Genomic DNA, 16,292 nt, shown 5'->3' with positions numbered 1-16,292 from the left:
AACAAGAGTAAAAATTCTCTCCACATCCACCCTGTCAATACCCTTCAGGACCTTAAATGTTTTGATCAAGTCCCCCTCTTGCTTTTCTGAACTTAATGGATACAAACCCAACCTCTCCAACCTTTCCTTATAAGACAACCCACCCATTCCTGGTAATAATCTAGTAAACCTTTTCTGAACCGCTTCTAATACATTTAAATCTTTCCGTAAATAAGGAGACCAATACTGTACACAATATTCCAGATGTGCTCTCACCAATGCACCATACAGAAGTGAAGCATAACCTCCCTACTTTTGTAATCAATTCCCCTCACAATAAATGATAACATTCTAATAGCTTTCCTAATTACTTTCTATACCCGTATACTAGCGAGGATTTTTTTTTTAACACAGATGGTTGTTCTGATCTTGAAGGTACAGCCTGAAAGATAACTTACAAAAAAGGAAATTGCACATACACTTGAGAAGGAAAAAAATGACGGGGAAATGGGAAAGAACAGGGGAGTGGAACTAATTAAATGGTTCTCACAGAGAACAAGCATAGGCATGATGAGCCCAATTGACTTATTCTGTGGATTATGCATATTATTGAAACAGGCCAAATGAGATAGAAAAATTCATAGAATCATGCATGAACATAATGGAAATGTCTTAATTAATAAAAATAATGCAATTTTGGGCTAATTTTTGCCTGGGATAGCAGGATTGTCTAAGGAGAAAATGTTGAGCCCGTATTCTCTCAAGTTCAGAAGAATAAGTGGTGATCTCATTGCAGTGTACAAATTTCTTACAGGGTGGATACAAGAAGGATGTTTCTCCAAGTGGATGGGAGTCTAGAACCAGGGAACACAGTCTCAGAGTAAGAGGTGGGCCATTTAAGATTGAGATGATTTGATTTATTATTGTCACATGTATTGGGATGAAGTGAAAAGTATTGTTTCTTGTGTGCTATATAGACAAAACATACCATTTATTTGATTTGATTTGATTTATTATTGTCACATGTATTTGGATGAAGTGAAAAGTATTGTTTCTTGTGTGCTATATAGACAAAACATACCATTTATTTGATTTGATTTGATTTATTATTGTCACATGTATTAACGTACAGTGAAAAGTATTGTTTCTTGCGCATTATACAGACAAAACATACCATTCATAAAGAAGGAAAGGAGAGAGTGCAGAATATAGTGTTACAGTCATAGCTAGGGTGTAGAGAGCGATCAACTTAATGCAAGCTAAGTCCATTCAAAAGTCTGACAGCAGCAGGTAAGAAGCTGTTCTTGAGTCGGTTGGTATGTGACCTCAGACTTTTGTATCTTTTTCATATGGTATATAAGAGAAAGGCAAAGGAGAAGGTGCAGAATATGGTGTTGCAGTTACAGATGGGGTGTAGAGAAAGATCAGCTTAATATATGAGAGGACCATTCAAAGGTCTGATGGCAGTAAAGAAGCCTTTGGATAAGGAGGAATTTCTTCAGTCAGAGTGGTGAATGTTTGGAATTCTCTACCTCAGAGGGTAGAGCAGGTTCAGTCATTGAGTACGTTCAAAGCAGATGTCGATAGATTCCTAGATTTCAATCACATCAAGGGATAATGCAGGAAGATGGCGTTGATGTTGAAAAGTAGCCGTGATCTAATCAAATGGTGGAGCAAACTCAAAGGGCCGAATGGCCTACTCCTGCACCTGTGTTCCTGCAGGATGAGTTCAGGTCTGTCTCAGATAGGATGCTTCAAATAGGTGACCAATATTTTGGAAAAACACTATCAATAAAACACATTCCCAAGGTGACAGAAAGGAGCAATCTAAATAAATGTGGTGGTGAATGGGGGAGAGGGGTTGGGAACCAAGGTTTGAGAAGATGATTCTCCATGGTCAAAATAAACGTTATTATTCTCTGTGTTACAATCTTGATTGTTACTTCCATAAACAGTCTTGTGCCTCATGGGTGTGTGTTTGTTCTCCAATATCTAAATATACAGTTGTATTATCTGAGGGCTATTAATAGGAACCCCTTGTAACATGAACTAGGAATTTGTGTCAATTAAGTATACCCTTATATGTGTTCTTTGAAGTTAGACTGAGAAAACACTCCATAGTAGAGGCGTGAAACCATTTCTGAAGCTGTTTTTTTTCACAGTAAGTAACTATATAGAGCAAGTTATAATCAACATCTCTCATTTAGCACAAGACGTTTTCATAAAAGAATATAAAATAATACAAACACTATACTTCCCCACATTGTGAGTTGTTTACTTAATAAAAACAATCCCTCACATTTTACAGTTTTGAGAAAGAAGTTTATCAGGCCAATAGCCACAAAGATCTCTTCAATGGAGAGGGGGGGGCAGAGAACAGGGAGCTCAAATTAGAGTGCAGGATCTTGCTACTTTAGTCCTTAAACACAGGTACTGATCCTAATGGTCTGCAAGACCTGCCTGTCTCTGAGATCTTCCCCGGGGGGTGGCAAAGGGCAGCACGGTGGCACAGTGGTTAGCACTGCTGCCTCACAGTGCCAGGAACCCGGGTTCAATTCCAGCCTTGGGTCACTGTCTGTGCGGAGTCTGCACATTCTCCCCATGTCTGCGAGTTACTTTCGGGTGCTCTGGTTTCCTCCCACAGTCCGAAAGATGTGTGGGTTCGGTGGACCGGCCATGTTAAGTTGCCCCTTAGTGTCCCAAGATGTGTAGGTTACATGGATTAGCCATGGCAAATATGTGGGGGTTGCAGGAATAGGGTGGGAGAAAGGGGCTGGGTAAGATGCTCTGTCAGAGAGTCGGTGCAGACTCGATGGGATACATGGGCCGGAATTCTCCCATCTCGCCCACCACTGGAATTTTAGCGGGTGGATTGTGAAATTCCATTGACAGTCGGGCGGGATTTTCTGGCTTTTAAACGAGCGCGGCCGGAAAATTCCATCCCTGGTTTCTTTCTGCGCTGTAGGGATTCTATGAATTAAGGGGATACATTTGGGAACCCTGTCCAATTAGAAATGGCGGGTGAGCCCTTACAAGTGGGAGGGTCAATCAGGCAGTGGGCATCCAGCTGCCCCACCAGTAGTGGTGGGCACTGCCAATGGCAGAGGAAATCAAAGGAGGCATCTCAAGGTGGAGATGCCATCTGCACACTGCAGATAATTGGGAAAATAAATGCTGCTGCAGCTGACAGACCATCATCATGAAGGACAACCCTCCACGGGAAGGCAGCTGTGGTACCAGAGGGGGGGGGGGAATTAAAAGAGGCTTCATTTGCCCCCATCCTGCCACAAGGAAGATGTTTCTAGATATTTGACAAGCATCAACCTCGGTGTGGAGGGGGGGTTGGGGGGTATCGTCCATCAGTAAAATTTCAGTGCTTTGATCAGTCATTGCTAATAATTAGCTGCCTGTCCTTAATGCACAGGTGACATTGCTGCTCTGAACATGCCTGAACATTGCTGTTCTGAACATAGGGTTGCTCATAGGCCAGCAAGCATCGGGTAAATAACCAACTTTCTGAAACTCCTCCCCTGGCCTCTAAAGCTGTTTCCATCTGGCTGGTAAGATTACAACCAGTGAGAGGGTGGGACAGCATTTTTCCCAAAATGCATTGCTGCAAAACCATACTTTATATCAAAAATGATCTTTGGGAAAGGATAGCAAGTTCAAGCTGTGATAAGTCTTCGGAGGCAGAAATCCCTTCACCAAAATCCCTTTATTTACAATTCCAACAGCAGTACACAGAGTGTTATCAGTCAGCAGTCTATCTTCAGGAGTGCCAGAGGAATGACACTCCCGGTTAAATACAAGGAAAAGACTCCCTGATTGACCCATCAATTGACTTCTTAATCAGGGAGCTCATGCTCCAATCGGCCACCCTCAATGGTCTGATTGAAGTCATTACACAAGTTAAGGCTAAAATTAAGTCAGGCTAAGAGGGAAAGTAAGCCAAAGGAGAGTGGAAAAAGAAAGTTAAGGTGTAGATTGGGGTCAACAGAGAATGAGGACTCATTTGATAGAAGGGTGAAGGACATGTGGATAAGTGGACATGGGTTGTTGAAGACTGAACACAACAAAGATTTCAACTAAAAGCTGGAAGCGTGTAGGTCGATGAAGGAGGAGAACATGACAGAGAAATAAGGACAAAGACTCAAGGGGAAAACAGGTCTTTTTAAAAAAATAAAACTTGTTGTGGTCAAACAAAAAGAGGGAAAAGAGTGAAGCTCTCTGACCCTTCCTCACCTGATTGTAACAGTGTATGTAGTAAGGTTCAGGGAAGAAAAAGAAGTGTGCGCAGAAAGGGAGAGGATGAAGTGGTCAGAATTGGCTTTGTCAGAGGCACGAGGTACAGAAGAAACAGAGAATGAAAAAGGCTGAGATTCCTTGAATTTAACTGATAGAACATTATGACTGCAATACTGCCCATTCAGCACTCTGGCAGAACGAATGAGGAATGTGCTTGCGTTACCCTTTCTCTTAGTTATGCACAGAAATTATTCCCAATTTAGAATTGAATAGGAACAATGTGATTAAAAACACAAAGGGGATACTGAAGCTTTAAATAGCAGAAGAACATTGGAGAAAATACAGGAACAGGAGTAATTTATTCAGCCCCTCAAACCTGTTCAACCATTCAATTAGATCATGGCTGATCTGTATCTTAACTCACTTTACTCAGCTTGGTTCCATAACTCTTAAGAATGTTACCTAACAAAAACATGTCAACCTCAGTTTTGAAATGTTCAATTTACGCCAAATTTACAGCTTTATGGAGAAGAGATTTCCTGATTTCTATGACTCTTGGTTTCCTGACATTACCATAAGGCAAAGAATAAACTAGTTCAAATAGAATCCGTAGAATCCCTACAGAGCAGAAGGAGGCCATTCGGCCTATCAAGTCTGCACCGGCTACAATCCCACCCAGGCCCTATCCCCGTAATCCCCACATATTTACCCTGCCAGTCCCCCTGACACGAAGGGACAATTTAGCATGGCAATCAACCTAACCCGTACATCTTTGGACTTTGGGAGGAAACCCACGCAGACACAGGGAGAACGTGCAAACTCTCCACAGACTGTGAGCCGAGGCCGGAATTGACGTGTGAGGCAGCAGTGCTAACCACTGTGCTGCCACCGTGCCACCCCTAATATTCAGGTTACTCCCCTTTGTTCTAGATGTCTCTAAGGGGGAATTTCAACTCCTACAGTATTTGATGACCCGAACTCCTGATGAATTTCTAGCTGCCTGTAGTTTGTTTTAGCTTACCAGTAAGAATACTTCTCGTTCCATTCCTTTAAGCTTGTTGTCGTTGGATGCTTGCCACCAAAACTATTCTGCTGGTGCAGTAACTTAAGCAAACTTTCTTGACAGAAGTTTTCCTTCTTTTTTTAAATCCATTTCCTAATTCTTCATTCCTCTATCCCACTATCCATTCAAGGACTCCTCCGATTGAAAGGAACAGCTAATGCCATGAACATATGCACAAGTGTTATCAGTCCTGCTCCTTTGACAGTGTACTTGGTGTTACTGAACACTTGACCTGTGCTGGAAGTATAATTAATACGCTTCTCACCAACAGGGTCAGTGTGAATGTCAGTCCAGAGACAGCATGCTGTGTACTTCAGTTGAGAATTTGATTGTTGCTCAGTGACCATCTTATTTGTAATAACTAAAACTTAAAGTGGCAGGCAGAGGAAATCTAACTAGTATATTGGTATAATCTTATAGAATCCCTGCAGTGCAAAAGGAGGACATTTGCCCATTGAGTCTGCACCAACTCTCAAACTGAGTATCTTACCAAGCCCATCCCCTGCCCTATCCCCATAATCCCATGCATTTACCCACAAACCTCTACATCTTTGGACACAGGGGGACAATTTAGGACGGCCAATCCACCTAACCTGCACATCTTTGGACTGTAGGAGGAAACCGGAGCACCCGGAGGAAACCCACACAGATACAGGGAGGACATGCAAACTCCACAGAGTCACCCAAGGCCGGAGTTGAACCCGGGTCCCTGGCGCTGTGAGGCAGTGGTGCAAACGGCTGTGCCACCATGCTGCTAGTTGAATGGTGCAGCTGGCTCCATTGGCCAAGCGGCCTGTTCCTGTTTCAATGTATATATATAAATGATTGAAGCACTGGGAGGGGGTTTCGAGACTTTACCTTCCACTTTTTCACACTGTATAAGAAAGCCTGACCCAACATTGAAAGTGTCTGGCACTGAATGGAATGCACAGCCCAGGAACTGTCACTTGGCTGTTCGTGCTCCACACGGGCTGCCTTCTACTTCTTGTCCATCTGACCACATCAACATCTACATATATTCCTTCCTCACCCACGCATTTATCTTCCCCTTAATTACAGCTGCACAAAAGCTTCAATTACTCCATGTGATAGAGAGCTCCACATCCACATTCTAATCATTCTCTGGGCATATACATTTCTCATGAATTCCCAATTGGATTTGCCAGCAATTATCTCTTTGTGGAGGCCTCGTGGCGCAGTGAGTAGTGTCCTACCTCTGAGCCAGAAGCTCTGGCTTCCAGTCCCACTCCAGAACCCGATGATTTGATTTGATTTGATTTATTATCATCACATGAAATGGGATACAGTGAAAAGTATTGTTTCTTGCAGACAAAAACATACCATTCATAGAGTACATAGGGGAAAAGGAAAGGAGATGGTGCTGAAAAATGTTACACTCATAGCTAGGGTGCAGAGAAAGATCAGCTTAATATATGGTAGATCCATTCAAAAGTCTGATGGCAGCAGGGAAGAAACTGTCCTTGAGTCAGTTGGTACATTAGAACATAGAACATAGAACAGTACAGCACAGAACAGGCCCTTCGGCCCACGATGTTGTGCCGAGCTTTGTCTGAAACCCAGATCAAGCTATTTCCTCCCTATCATCCCGAAGTACTCCATGTGCCTATCCAATAGCTTCTTAAATGTTCCTAAAGTTTCTGACTCCACTATCCCTGCAGGCAGTCCATTCCACACCCCAACCACTCTCTGCGTAAAGAACCTACCTCGGACATCCTTCCTATATCTCCCACCATGAACCCTATAGTTATGCCACCTAGTTACCACTCCATTCACCCGAGGAAATAGTCTTTGAACGTTCACTCTATCTATCCCCCTCCTCATCTTATAAACCTCTATCAAGTCTCCTCTCAACCTCCTCCGCTCCAAAGAGAAAAGCCCAAGTTCCCTCAACCTTTCCTCATAAGACCTACCCTCCAAACCAGGCAGCATCCTGGTAAATCTCCTTTGCACTCTTTTCAGTGTCTCCACATCCTTCTTGTAGTGAGGTGACCAGAACTGCACACAATATTCCAAATGTGGTCTCACCAAGGTCCTGTACAGTTGCAGCATAACCCCACGGCTCTTAAACTCAAACCCCCTGTTAATGAACGCCAACACACTATAGGCCTTCTTCACGGCTCTATCCACTTGAGTGGCAACCTTCAGAGATCTATGGATATGAACCCCAAGATCTCTCTGTTCCTCCACATTCTTTAGAACCCTACCTTTGATCCTGTAATCCACATTTAAATTTGTCCTACCAAAATGAATCACCTCGCATTTGTCAGGGTTAAACTCCATTTGCCATTTTTCAGCCCAGCTCTGCATCCTATCAATATCTCTTTGCAGCCTACAACAGCCCTCCACCTCATCCACTACTCCACCAATCTTGGTGTCATCAGCAAATTTACTGATCCACCCTTAAGCCCCCTCCTCCAAGTCATTTATAAAAATTACAAATAGCAGAGGACCAAGCACTGATCCCTGTGGCACTCCGCTGGTAACCGGTTTCCAGTCTGAAAATTTTCCATCCACCACCACCCTCTGTCTTCTGTTAGATAGCCAGTTACCTATCCAATCGGCCAAACTTCCCTCTATCCCACACATCCTTACTTTCTTCATAAGCCGACTGTGGGGGACTTTATCAAACGCCTTACTAAAATCCATGTATATGACATCAACTGCACTACCTTCATCTACACACTTAGTTACCTCCTCAAAGAATTCTATCAAATTTGTGAGGCAAGACTTGAGGCAAGACATTATCTCAGACTTTTGTACCATTTTCCCAACGGAAGCAGGTGGAAGAGAGTATGTCCGCTGTGTGTGGGGTCCTTGATTATGCTGGCTGCTTTGCCGAGGCAGCGGGAAGTGTAGACAGAATCAATGGATGGGAGGCTGGTTTGCGTGATGGACTGGGCCACATTCACAATCCCTTGTCGCTTCTTGCGGTCTTGGTCAGTGCAGGAGCCATACCAAGCTGTGATTGCCAAGGAAGGTGTGATCACGGTATGGCCAAATTGAATATCAGTCTGCAAATCCCCCCAACACACACCAATGACAGGCAGTAAGAGTGGGAGAGATTATTCAGTCAGCCATGTGGTGTTGGAGACAGGACCATCACTACCCATAATTCAACACTACAACCAAGCACGTAGAAGGGTCTGTTGCCAAAACAACATGGGCTCCCTTGTTTTGTACTTCAACCATAATCAAACCTTAGTGTTTTCCCTAAGTGTGAATAACATGGCAATGTGGATTCAAACCCAGAACTGGTAAGTTCCTGTCCCTCGCTATGCACTCAGGTGGCGATGCCAACTGAGAGGGTCAGTGCTTCCCTGCAGAAAGTAAGAAAATATTGATAGAGAGGTCCTCATTGGTAGCTTTTGCTGACCAGCTATAGAACAGCTGAAATAAATAAAACTTGTTGCGGATGCAGAGGATTGGAGTACTAGTGGTGACTGTGTATCCAAGTTCCAAGTTTTAAAAGAGGATTTTAATGTGTTTGTATCTGAGTTTTGATTCTTGATCAGAATGGAACCTCTTTAATTCTTTCATGGAATGTGGGCATTGTTGGCATGTGTTGCCCATCCCTAATTGCCCTTGAGCTGAATGGCTTGCTAGGCTTTCAGAGGGCAGTTAAGAGTCAACCACATTGCCTTGGGTCTGGAGTCACATGTAGGCCAGACTGGGTAAGGATGACAGATTTCCTTCCTTAAAGGGCATTAGTGAATCAGATGGATCTTTACTACAATGGAAGATAGTTTCATGGTCACCATCATTGAAACTAGCTTTCAATTCAAGATTTATTAACTGAATTTAAATTCCGCCAGTTACTGTAGTAGGATTTGTTTTATTCATTCATTCATGGGACATGGGCGTTGTTGGCTGGCATTTATTGCCCATGCCTAGTTGCCCAAGAGCAGTTGAGGGTCAACCACATTACTGCGGGTCTGGGGTCACATGTCGGTCAGACCCAGTAAAGACGGCAGATTTCCTTCCCTAAAGGGCATTAGTGAACCAGATGGGTTTTTTTCGACAATCAACAATGGCTTCATGGTCATCAGTAGATTCTTAGTTCCAGATTATTTTTTATTGAGTTCAAATTCCTCCATCCGTGGCGGGATTCGAACCCACTTACTCAGAACATTAGCTGAGTTTCTGGATTAATAGTCTAATGATAATACCACTCGGCCATCGCCACCCCATGTCCTCAGCACGTTCACCTGGGCCTCTTAATTACTAGTCCAGTGACATTACCGCTATGCCACTATCTTCTCTAAACATGACTGTTCCATTGGTCAGCTTTATCACGTGAATATAACTACCTCGGATGCTTTACCTGTGTGGGGAATATTTGTTCTCATGGGAGTAAGTACTAATCAGGGCTAAATTGTTGAGGCTAGTTGAAAAGTGGAATCAAAAGAAATGCTTTATTATTCCAAAACCCAGACTTGCCTCAATCATGCTCAATGGCCCAGCTACGAGGTGGATGTGTAAAATGCAGAAATATTTTTTAAAACTCTGTTTTTGCAGAGTAAATGATGTCATGACTAACAACTTTTTCTCCAAGGAACTTAGTGTTTACAGCTGGAGTCACAGGAACAAGGGTAGGTGTTTCTATTTTGCTGTAGGTTCATTCGCCCACTTTTAATTCGGTTTTCTGCCTTTCCTGTTTAATTCCCCCAGTGCACCTCACATATTCTGGACAAGATAGCAATGCAAGTGGCTTATCCAAAGGCCTCCCTCCGCCTATGCTGCTTCTTTGGTTGGTCACCGCATGATACACAGTAGATCCTCACTCCAAGCCATTTACTACTTGGTACCTGCACTGGATAGCCCAGTTGAGAACACAAAACCTCCACAGCACGGTGGCACAGTGGTTAGCACTGCTGCCTCACAGCGGCAGGGACCTGGGTTTGATTCCCAGCTTGGTTCATTGTCTGTGCGGAGTTTGCACGTTCTCCTTGTGTCTGCGTGGGTTTTCCCCGCTGCTCCGGTTTCCTCCCACAGTCCAAAGATGCGTGGGTTAGGTGGATTGGCCATGCTAAATTGCCCCTTAGTGTCAGGGGGATTAGTAGAGTAAATACGTGGGGTTGCGGGGATAGGGCCCTGGTGGGATTGCAGGCTCGATGGGCTGACTGGCCTCCTTCTGCACTAGGGATTCAATGAAGCATCTGTTAGTCAATGGCACGATGTTTCATTGAGAAGTATATTTCTTTATTAAAACGCTGGATCACTTTAATGGTGCTGGATTATGTGGGGAGCCCAATGGCCTCTGTTTCCGGTCCTGTTTTGTGCTTTAACACCACATCTTGAGTAGGCCTGGCCAGACAAGGTGTTACGCATAAAATCGAGAGCAACTTGGCCTCAGTGAGTTCCACTCATCAAAAGCTGGGGAGAAAGAGAGGCTGGTTGCTTGGCTCAGGCATCCAGTGCTCGAAAATCCCAGTGAAACAAGGTGGATGGAATGAAAGCACGGCTAGGCCGTTCTGTGCAAAGACCTCAGGATCGTCATTGTGCACGTGTACTCAAAATAGAGGAGCCAAAAGTTCATCTTTTTAACCAAGAGCTGCTTTGCAAACTGCACAGAGAACAAGGATTTCATTTTCAACTTGATACTTCCTCCGGAGTGGAAAGATATTCTCTATGAGGAGATGGCCAGGAGTAGTGATAGACTGGATAGGTGCGATACCTCTGTGGCCAGGAGAAGATAGGGTGGATAGTGAGAGCCTTTTTCCTCGGATGGTGATGGCTAGCACGAAGGGATATAGATTTAAATTGAGGGGTGATAGATATAGGACAGATGTCAGAGGTAGGTTCTTTCCTCAGAGAGTAGTAAGGGCATCGAATGCCCTGCCTGTAGCAGTAGTGGACTCGCCAACATTAAGGGCATTTAAATGGCCATTAGATAAACATATGGATGATATTGGAATAGTGTAGGTTAGATGGGCTTTAGATTGGTTTCACTGGTCGGCGCAACATCGAGGGCCGAAGGGCCTGTACTGCGCTGTAATGTTCTATGCTCTATGTTCTATGTTCTAAGTCTTGTCCTCCCAGAGATGCATTGGTAGAGGGCTATGGAGGTGGGGGAGGTGAGGGGGTGAAGTGGGCTCGGATGGAGGAATGGAAAGCCCTAAGCTCCCATCTGCCAATTTGGGAAGGGCACAGCTTACTGAAAGTTTCAGTAAGAAGTCTCACAACACAGGTTAAAGTCCAACAGGTTTATTTGGAATCATGAGCTTTCAGTGCGCTGCTCCTTCCTCAGGAGATTGTAGCAGTGCACCGAAAGCTTGTGATTCAGAGCTGGGTCAGTGCTGGGTCCTCCGCTATTTGTGATTTTTATCAATTACTTGGAGGAGGGGGCTGAAGGGTGGGTCAGTAAATTTGCGGATGAGATCAAGATTGGTGGAGTAGTGGATGAGGTGGAGGGCTGTTGTAGGCTGCAAAGAGACATTGATAGGATGCAGAGCTGGGCCGAAAAATGGCAGATGGAGTTTAACCCTGATAAGTGCGAGGTGCTTCATTTTGGTAGGACAAATTTGAATGCGGATTACAGGGTCAAAGGTAGGGTTCTGAGGAATGTGGAGGAACAGAGAGATCTTGGGGTTCATATCCATAGATCTCTGAAGGTTGCCACACAAGTGGATAGAGCCGTGAAGAAGGCCTATAGTGTGTTAGCGTTTATTAACAGGGGGTTTGCGTTTAAGAGCCGTGGGGTTATGCTGCAACTGTACAGGACCTTGGTGAGACCACATTTGGAATATTGTGTGCAGTTCTGGTCACCTCACTATAAGAAGGATGTGGAAGCACTGGAAAGAGTGCAAAGGAGATTTACCAGGATGCTGCCTGGTTTGGAGGGTAGGTCTTATGAGGAAAGGTTGAGGGAGCTAGGGCTTTTATCTTTAGAGCGGAGGAGGTTGAGAGACGACTTAATAGAGGTTTATAAGGTGATGAGGGGGATAGAGTGGACGTTCAGAGACTATTTTCTCGGGTGGATGTAGCTGTTACTCGGGGGCATAACTATAAGGTTCGTGGTGGAATATATAGGAGGGATGTACGAGGTAGGTTCTTTACTCAGAGAGTGGTTAGGGTGTGGAATGGACTGCCTGCTGTGATAGTGGAGTCGGACACTTTAGGAACTTTCAAGCGGTTATTGGATAGGCACATGGAGCACACCAGGATGATAGGGAGTGGGATAGCTTAATCTTGGTTTCGGAAAAGGTTTGGCACAACATCGAGGGCCGAAGGGCCTGTACTCTGCTGTTCTATGTTCTATGTTTTATTCCAAATAAACCTGTTGGACTTTAACCTGGTGTTGTGAGACTTCTTACTTTGCCCACCCCAGTCCAACACCGGCATCTCCACATACTGGAAGTTTAGCAGTCAAGTCTGTGTTGGCATGTTTTGGATTTATAAACAATGCTGAAATGTGCGACCTTTTATAATAGAAACAAACAGTCCTGGTTGGCAGAGCAAACCAAATTTGAAAGTCAAGAAGGCAGCATTCCAACTGCTCGGGGCTGATGACCAAAGATAAATCTGGGAGAAAGAAAAAGAAACCCTACAGTACAGAAAGAGGCCATTTTGCCCATCAAGTCTGCACCGACCACAATCCCACCCAGGCCCTACCCCCATATTTACCCACTAATCCCTCTAACCTACGCATCTCAGGACACTAAGGGCAATTTTTAGCATGGCCAATCAACCTAACCCGCACATCTTTGGACTGTGGGAAGAAACCAGGGCACCCGGCGGAAACCCACGCAGACACGAGGAGAATGTGCAAACTCCACACAGACAGTGACTCAAGCCGGGAATCGAACCCAGGTCCCTGGAGCTGTGAAGCAACAGTGCTAACCACTGTGCTACCGTGCCGCCCATGATAAAGGATAATGTATTGGGAAGAGAAAGCTTGTGGGATACAACGATATGCTGCCCATCTTGATACGTGAAGCTTTTTTGAAGCTGCCAGGCACATTGGACAAAGTCAAATGTCCAGAATCCTCTTTGTTCACAGGGTGCTGTTTCTCTTCTTAAGGATGACAATGCCATCCGTCGACACTGAAAGGAACAGTTTCATCAACTCCGCAAACAGACATCCACAGGGGCAGTAGTAGTAAGCTATCCCCCCTGTACTCTGTGACAGACCCCAAGGGTGAACCACCCTCGATGGGAGAGCTGCAACATGCAATAAAATGGATGTAACACAACTAATCCTTGAATGATATTCAAGCTGAGATTCTCAAAGCTGGTGAGCTTTTGTTAATCAAGGTTCCATGTACTCATCTTACAGATTTGGGAGGTGAAATTATTCCCCCCCCCCCCCCCCCCCCACCCGACCCCCAACATTTGGAGTGGGATAATTATAGCAAGAAGAAAAATAAATCATGTTATGCAAACTATAGAGATATCTCCCTCATGTCCATAGCAGGGAAAATCCTGACACGCATTCTCCTGAATCCTTCCAGTGATACAGGCCGAGATTTTATGACCTCGCTTGGGCGAGGCTTGTAAAATCCTGCCCGAGGCCAATAGAGAATTCTGTTCTGTGAGCCTCGCCCGCCCAGACTCCAGCGTGGGCGGGCTGTTAAAATTTCAGCAACAGTGTGGCTTTAGACCTTCCAGAGGGACCTCTGAGAATGGGCGGGATGTTTCTCCCTCTGCGCGGCGTGTTTGACAGCGACAGAAGGCAGCGCGCTGCTCACTGGCGGCAGGATCTTCTGGTCTCGCCGTTGTCAATGGGGTTTCCCGTTTGAATGCACCCCTCGCCGCTGGGATAACCACAGGTGGGGTGCACTATTGGTGGGACCTTCAGATCCCGCCGACGTGAGCGACCGCAAGATTTCGGCAATGGTTTTTGTTGCCAGAAAATTCCAACAAAAATGTTGATAACAACACCAGGAACTCTTCATTCATCATTTATATGGCTGGTCCAGTTCAGTTTCTGGTCAATGGTAACCCCCAGGATGCTGACAATCGGGAATTCAACAAAGGTAATGCCATTGAATGTCAAGGGGCAATGGTTAGGTGCTCTCTTGTTGGAGATGGTTATTGACTGGCACTTGTCTGGCATAAATGTTACTTGCTACTTGTGAGCCCAAGCCTGGATATTGTCCAGGTCTTTCTGCATTTGGACCTGGGCTGCTTCAGTATCTGAGGAATCGCAAATGGTGCTGAATTTTGTGCAGTCATCAGCAAACATCCCCACTTCTGACCTTATGATGGAGGGAAGGTCATTGATGAAGCCACTGAAGATGGTTGGGTTTAGGACACTATCCTGAGGAACTCCTGTACTGATATCTGGGAGCTCAGATGATTGACCTCCAATGACCACAACCATATTCCTTTGTGCGAGGTATGACTCCAACCAATGGAGAGTTTTCCCCCCAATTCCCATTGACTCCAGTTTTGCTAGGGCTCCTTGATGCCACACTCAGTCAAATACTGCCTTAATGTCAAGGGCAGTCACTCTCACCTCATCTCTGGCATTCAGCTTGTTTGTCTATGTTTGAACAAAAGTTGTAACGAGGTCAGGAGCTGAGTGACCCTGGCTGAACCCAAACTGAGTGTCTGTGAGCAGGTTATTGTTGAGTAAGTGCCACTTGATAGCACTGTTGATGACCCCTCCCATCACTTTGCCGATAATCAAATATAGACTGATGGGGGCTGGGTAGTTGGCTGGGCTGGATTTGTTTCTCGTGTACAGGGCAGATCTGGGCAATTTTCCATATTGCTGGGTAGATGCCAGTGTTGTAGCTCTACTGCAACAGCTTGGCTAGGGGCACAACAAGTTCTGTCGCTCAAGTCTTCAGGATATTGCCGGAATATAGTCAGGGCTCAGAGCCTTTGCAGTATCCTGTGCCATTTCTTGATATCATGTGGTTTGTGCTTCAAAGATTTGTATGTTCAAGAAACTTAATCACAATCCTGGAACTATTTCATGATGATATGCAACTGATTCGAGTGAAAGATCTGAAAGAGACTTTCAAATTCAAGACCAGTGACAAGCAAGGCTATGTGATAGCTCCCATACTATTCACCATCTACATAGCAATGGCTATACACCTCATCAAAGATCAACTTCCCTCTAATGTAAGTATTAAATAACACATAGAGGGAAAACTCTTTAACCTCAGTCACCTCTGTGCCAAAACTAGACCGACAACACGGTGACACAGTGTTTGGCACTGCTGCCTCACAGCGCCAGGGACACAGGTTCGATTCCTGGCATGGCTCATTGGCTGTGCGAAGTTTGCATGTTCTCCCTGTGTCTGCATGGGTTTACTCCGGGTGCTTCGGTTTCCTCTCACAGTCCGAAAGATGTGCTGGTTAAGTGCATTGTCGATGCTGAATTCTCCCTCAGTGTACCCGAAGAGGTGCCAGAGTGTGGCGACTAGGGGATTTTCACAGTAACTTCATTGCAGTGTTAATTACTGGTGACACTAATAAATAAATTTTAAACATATACTTTGCTCTGGCGTTATTGCCCACGCTCCAGATGTTCAAGCCACTCTCTCTTCATACGAGAGACTTGACCTGTCCTTGAATGTTTCCAAAACAGTGCTTATATATCAACCCACACCTGTTGAACCAAATATTCCACCTCTGATCTATGTTGAAGGAGAGACTCTAGAACATGTTAAGCACTTCCCATACTTTGCCACCTCGCTCAAAAAGCCACCATTGATGAGGAGATCTAACACTGGATTAGTTGTGCCAGCTCAGCCTTCTGCAATCATCGGCAGCGAGTGTATGACAACAAAGAACTCCACAAGTGGACACAAATCCTCATGTACAGAACAGTTGTCATCACTACATTCCTGAACTGCAGTGAGATCTAGACTATGTATCAGCGACATATAAGAGCATTAGAAAAATTCCATCAGCAATGTCTCTGTCGCAGAGTCCCTTGTTCTGTTACAGTTTCTGCCTGCCAATCTTCAATTCCAGTTTAGAATCATAGAATAGAATCCCTACAGTGCAGAAGGAGGCCATCGAGCCT

Source organism: Mustelus asterias, chromosome 6, assembly GCF_964213995.1.
Source record: "Mustelus asterias chromosome 6, sMusAst1.hap1.1, whole genome shotgun sequence".
NCBI lineage: Eukaryota > Metazoa > Chordata > Chondrichthyes > Carcharhiniformes > Triakidae > Mustelus > Mustelus asterias.
Note: the sequence above shows the minus strand (reverse complement) of the source record.